Genomic DNA, 7,383 nt, shown 5'->3' with positions numbered 1-7,383 from the left:
TTTTTGCCACATGAATTATTCAAAATTTAAATTAATTAATATTTAAAAAAGAATAATTATCGGTGAAAAATATTTTAAACATTTAAATTTTATTTTATTTTATTTTTTAGTTTTAAAAGTTTTGATAAACATCCTATTAATTTTAAATGAAAATCATTATTTACAAATAATTTAATAAAATAAAAGATAAGTATTTTATATACATTTTTTAAAAATAAAAAGTTAATTTTAATCTCACATTGACGATAAAACATTCTCATAGTTCATACTTACCCTATAAATAAATGTCAATTTTTTAGTATTTTCATCAACTCTTTAGAGTTTCTTCATTTGAATAAAATCCTTGAGAAAGGACTTATAGTTTAAATTTAGTTATATATTATTTATATATAATTGTAACCTCCCTAACCCAGCCTAGACGTTATGGCCAGATTGAGAAGATTACATTAGCCACTAAAATAACTAAGCTAACTTATGTTACTTTTGAAAACCTTAAATAAACTCATTTTAGAGAAAAAAAAATCGTAGTTGTATTTTGAGTTAGTTTAAAAACATTTATTTAGGTCATCTGAACTTAAGATCCATTTTCTTATTGACAGTGTTGTTTTAGAAAAAAATCGTTTGTTCATCGCTTTACTTGTAAAGCGGTTTGATGTTAACTAATGCAGCAGAAAAACCATTATTCATGTCATTTTGGAAATCTAGTTGCCTTATTGATTTGTTTTGTTTTTCAAAAATGGTTTCTTTGCAATGCAGCGGAAATTAGGGAACAACATCAAATTTTACTTAAGCCAGTTATCATGCGTTTTTCGGTTATTATGCTTGAGTAATTGTCGCGTGTAAAATGATATGCGATTTTGTGCATGTATACACGTTGCTTCAAGTAATAAAGTGATGAGTGAATATCGTTCCTACGAGGATTAGATTGAGGCACAAAATTGGTCAGGTTATTGTAATATGGTTACACTACAGCAAAACAGGTATTTAGCGGCATTTTTTAGGCCTATAAGCGCCACTAAAACAATTTGCAGCTTTTTGATAAGTGCCGCAAAAAACGCCGCTAAATTTTGCAGCGTTTATGTGGAAAAAAGCCGCTATAGAACATGACCTTTAGCGGTGTTTCTCAGAAAAACGCCACTATAGAACATGACCTTTAGCGTGCTTTTCCTACGAACGCTGCTAAAGAACATGACCTTTAGCGGCGTTTTTAGTAAAAGCGCTGCTAAAAGTCATGTTCTTTGGCGGCGTTTGTGGAAAAGCGCCACTAACTTTAGCAGATTTTTACCAACCAATTTTCATTCGTATAGAACTCGAATTGTCAACATAATTTCCTGTAACATCAAATCCAACCAAAAACTGCAAATCTAAATGATACTTCAAATCCAATGAAAGAAATATGTATATGGTCTAAATTAATAAATGAAATAACAAAATATATTATATTCAAAAGTTACATTGTTAAAACATTCTCACAATAAGGAAACAAACGTCTAAGATGGCAGATTCTGTGACTGCTTAAACATCTTGATCATATTCTAAAGCTGTAGTTGGAGTTCGTCATATTTTCTGCTTGCCTTTGCTTCCCTTGCTGCTGCCTCCGCTTTAAGTTGTAGTTGGAGTTCTTCATATGTTCTTTGAGCCTCTATTTCTCTCGATGCTTCCTTCACTTTAAGTTGAGCAATTTGCTCAACTGTGCTCGTTTGCATCTAAGCCATCTGGTCTCTTAACCTCTAAACTTCAGCTTGAGCCTGATTCCCCGAAGGCATGTATTTCTACGAGCTGGATCTAAAATATTGGGTTGGGTTAACAAAAGATCCTTGAAATCGAACCCGACTATACCTTTCAGGACCTAAAACCTAAGTAATAATTTGGTTATCAATGTCATCAAGATTAACAGAGATATCACTTAAAGCGATCGCTTTATACTCCGCGCTTTTATCCTTTACTTTCTCCTAATAAATCAATCAAAGAGTTAGAAACGAAATATATAATCAAAACAAATGCAACATAACTTAACATTATTTACATTACAAATGAAAAATTAAACCATTATAATTAAACATTATAAATATTTAAAATAATTTAAATTTTATTAAGTAAATATACTATAATTTTCGCAGCTTCAATAGTCATAGAAGATCCATCTTTCTTTCTATATGCAATGTCAAAAAGCTGAAGGCGTTCAATTTTTTTACCAGACGACAATTCCTACAATATAGTAGGAAAAATATTATTTAGTAGAAAGTAATTAATATTTGACACAATTAATAAATTCAAAATACCTCGTCATCAGCTACACAAGCAAAACTTTTCGACCTAGCTGTGTGTGTGAATTTTTGTTTTTGCCTACTTGTAGTTCCAACTCGCTCACGATCCTATATTATGAAATTATTATTACGTATATAGTAAATACTATAAACTGAAATAATTATAAGAGTTTGGAAGTACGTAATACCTCTCTTTTCTTTGAATTCCAAAATCTAACTACATCTTCCCATTTGTACCTCAGCATTCCTGGTGGGACATTTTGCAATTTCTCTTCGAGGCTTATATTTTTCTTAAAATATTCCTTCAAATATTCATTCTTTAAAGCACTTTTATGGTCTCTCCATTTTTTTCCTAATGCCTTCTTCACATAATTATCTGAGACCTCTAAAGCAAATCTCTTCTATAAATAACACAAGTTTAGAAAGCAAATATAAATGATACTTAAACCAAAGTATTATAAATTATATTCACGTTATTAACTTACTATTATCGAGAGTTTGATTTTTGTTACTATCAGGCATATGATGTCGTGACTCGTAGTTGATAGGCAACAGATTGGCATTTCGTGCTATAATGCCCAAGTATCCTGCTAAAAGTCGAGCTTCTGATCCAATAGGCTGACCATGACTGTTTCTAGCTACTTTGACACGCTCGACAGAATTTAACTCATATAAATCTTTTAATAGCGTACTTCCTCGAGTTTTGCGCCTCCCACCACTTTCAGGTAAAAAATGGTATATTATAATATAAGAATTTGAAACAAAAATCAATAATAAAAGTCAACATGTATGTAAATTAAAGTTAACATTACTTTGAATTTCTACAGGTTCATCAGCTATATTCAGAACATTCGAAGATCTAATAGCAGTATGTTGTTCACTATTTGTTTCTTCCGAATTCGGAGGATTTTAAATAATACTTAGATCTCGCAATCTTCTTCTAGGCATTTTATCTGCAATACACATAAAATAGTTGAAATATTAGTAACTAATTACAACAATAATAGTATATATAAAATAGTTGAAATAGTTAACAAGATTAAGATTGAAATTATAATATTACATATAATTAAAAAATCATAAAATCTTTCTACATCATGATTCGTAAATATCTTCATCCTCATCCTAGCAAACCCATAGAAATTGTGTACTAGTACTAGGGATAGTTTCATTTAAGTTTTGTTCTGGAAATGGAAAAATTTCTGATCTTTCGTCGATGTCATCTCTACTTCCATTGCCCATGTTAAACAAGTCTCTAGGGGTGTTACAGAGTACAATGTACCAACCCTCATCAGTTGGATCTTTCGAGTAAAAAGCTTGTTTGACTGAGAAGAAAATACGTACAGCTCATCTATCAATTGTTGTCCAGTGTGAATTAATCGAGAGAAGTTCACCTTTGTAAAACCAAATTGATCTTTTTAATTTCGCGAGCAGTATTAACATCAGCCCAATCACATCGAAATAAGACAACCTTCCGTTTGCCACAATTATCCAACTCAATAATGTTAGTAAGAAGTTCATAATACTCCACATTTCCCTCAACAGGATTACTGTCCCTAGCACTAGCATAACTTGTAATTGAAGAATTAACAACTATTCCACAATTTTGAGTCCTCCTTAATCTTTCGCGAGATTTTGTATGAAACCTGAATCTATTAATGAGGAAGGCAGTATATCTTTTTACTAATCTATTAGGACATTGGGAAAGCCATTTAACTTCGTCATTGACGTCATTTCCACTCCAAACCTATTGAATCGAAAGTAAATTGATTAATTATAAATGTTATACGAAAACATTATTATTTGCTAATGAAAGCTTCAGTTGCATATCGTTTGCCCTAACCATTACATATTAATGTGCTTGTACCCAAGATCTATCATCTAAGTGTGCAATTTCAACTTTACCGATTGGTTCTCCATAACTTTGAAATAGATAAGTTTCGGCTAAGTTATTATTAGTGAGCCCAGCATTTCTACTCGGTCTATTCAGTCTTGTTTCAACATCTTCTAAATATCTACAGCAGAAAGTCATACACTCCTCTGCCAAGTAACCGTCAGCAATTGATTCTTCTGGATAACGCTTATTATGACAATAAGACTTCAATTTGCATAGGAACCTAAACACGATACACAACATTATCAAAAGTTGTAACTAAAGGTATATTCATGATTGAATGAAAACTTTACAAATAAATTAGCACCTCTCTATAGGATACATCCACCGATAGAAAACCGGTCCACCAAGTTTTGCTTGATGAGGGAGATGGATTAGCAAGTGCACCATAATAGTGAATAACGAAGGTGGAAAGATCTTCTCCAAATTGCATAAAGTCAAGGCGTCTCGATCTTGTACTCGCTCAAGTTCTTCAATAATCAAAACTTTGCCACAAATAAAGTTTATTATATTGGATAGTAGATAGCTCAATTATACAAGACGTCACCTCTTTTGACATAAAACACTGTAAAGCAACTGGCAGTAAATCTTGCATCAAGATGTGATAATCATGTGATTTTAGGGAATATAGTCTTCGATTTTTAAGACTCGCACATTGAGATATATTTGATGCATAAGCATCTGGGACCTTTATATCCTTCAACACCGTGCAGAATAATTCTTTTTATTTCTTCAACATTGCAAAAATAGAAAGCGACAATCGAGATTTTCCATTCAAAAGTAATTGGGGATGAAGATCACACCGAATTCCTATGTCAACTAGATCAAGTCGACTCTGAATATTGTCTTTCAATTTTCTACCGACATTCAGAATTGTCCCATTGATGTTCTCGCAAACATTCTTTTCAATATGCATGACATCAAGATTGTGTCGCAAAATGTGATGCTCCCAATAAGGAAACTCAAAAAAATACTTCTTTTTTTCTACAAATCCGCCTCATTAGGATCATTCTCTTCATCAGATTCATCATCATTTTGCCGGTCAACATCGCCAACATACGCCTCCCTCAGTCTTCTCTTTGTTTGCGTGTTGGGTGGTTGGTTCATCTTCTCATAACTGAAATTGATATCTTTTAATATGAACAAGATTTCATATCCAATAGTCTGCTCAGAAGCTTCTCTGAACTCCTTAGTACCATCAAATAGAGTCCTCTGAAATCTAAATCTATGATTTCCATCTAACCACCGATGATGCCCTATATAAGAGAACTTCTTCCCATTATATAACCACTTCGAACATGTTTGCGCCGCACAACAAGGACAAGCATAACGTCATTTGGTACTCCAACCAAATAAATTGGTATAAACCGGGAAATTATTAATAGTCCACAATAAAGCTACACGTAAATAAAAGTTCTCCTTTCTCAAGACATCATATGTTTCAACACCCACCCATAACTGTTTCAACTCTTCAATAAGTGGCTGCATATAAATGTCAATATTATTCCCGAGACCTTGCTCTCTAGGGATAATCATAAGTAAGATAAAAGAAGATTGCTCCATGCAAATCCACAGAGGAAAATTATAAAGAACAAACACTACAGGCTAAGTAATGTACGAAGTACTCATGATTTTAAAAGGATTAAATCCATCAGATGCTAGCCCAAGCCTCACATTCCGAGGATCGCTTGCAAAGCTTGAAAATTTACTGTCAAATGATTTCCAAGCTAAAGAATCCGCAGGATGCCTTAATAATCCATCATCGGTTCGTTGATCATGATGCCACCTTATAGACTCAGCTGTCATTAACAACATGAAAAGCCTTTGAAGCCTTAGTATTAGTGGAAAATATCGCAAAATCTTTATAGGCTTCTTTCTTGACTGTGCCTCACCTTCATCCTCATTCACATCTTCTGTATTCCTATTCATCCAACGAGATTTACCATAAACATGACAAGACTGTTGGTTTTTCTGATCACCCTAATACAACATGCAATCATTTGGGCAACTATGAATTTTGTCATACCCAATGCCTAAATCTTTTATCAGTTTCTTCATATGTTTGCATGAATGAGAGATTTTTTCGAACAGAAACATATCTCTCGAAAATTATAACAGCAGTGTCAAAGAGTTTCGGGTCCACCCTCCCAAACATTTTAAGTGAAAAAAATGAATGTAGAAGGACAATTTTGAAAATTTCTATCCCTTATAAAGTTCTTCATTCATTTCAATAAGTAACTTGTAAAACTTTGCTGCTTTTCCATTTGGCTCTTCATCAAGTACACTTCTTCTCGTTTCGGTAAAAGCATTTCCACGAATATCACAATCATCGGATGTAATAATTTTAGGTGGAAACGATTGCAAACCATGACTGCACATATTAAATACATCCCGTAACATACATTCCATGTCATCTTCTCTAACAGACTAATGGTAAGAATTATGAGGATAAGCTGGATTAATCGTTGAAGAGGTTCTACGAGGTGTACACTCTCCATGGAAAATCCTTTTTTTATACCATCAAATAAAGCCATCAACAATTAGATGTTTGTAAACAACTTCATGAATATGCCAATTGATGTTGCCACACTTCTTACACGGGCAAAGAATCATATTCTCTTGGCTTGCATTTTCAAATGCAAAATTTAGAAAAGTTTGTACTCCATTTCGATAGTCGTTGCTTACCCTTGACAAATTCATCCAACTCTTATCCATTTCGTAGTTCTTGAAGTCTAAAGTTGACAATAAATTACGGTTACTTAAGTGTTCTAATTTGATTTAAACCATGTCATTCTACTAAAATAGATAATACATATCAAGTATCAAGTATCTAATGGGTGTAAACTAATTCGTAAGTTGTTTATTTATGAGTATAATTAAGTGTAGGGAAAAACAATAGTGTTGCCCAAATTTACGTGATTTTTATATATTTTGATCCAAAGTTTTATGTAAGTTATGATATGATATATATTTATATAAGTTATGTAAGTTATGATATGATATATATTTATGTAAGTTATGTAAGTTATATAAGTTATGTAATTTATGATATGATATATATTTATGTATTATGTAAGTTATGATCCAAAGTTTTTTTATTCTTTAAATGTTTATGTAAGTTATGATTATCATCTTTAAATTTTAACCCTTTAATTATACTCTTTTAATTTTTAAATTTGTGTTTTTTATCACCTTTATGTTTACTATACTTAAAAGACAAAA

This window comes from Gossypium raimondii, chromosome 4 (assembly GCF_025698545.1).
Source record: "Gossypium raimondii isolate GPD5lz chromosome 4, ASM2569854v1, whole genome shotgun sequence".
Lineage (NCBI taxonomy): Eukaryota > Viridiplantae > Streptophyta > Magnoliopsida > Malvales > Malvaceae > Gossypium > Gossypium raimondii.
This window is presented reverse-complemented; position numbering follows the sequence as displayed.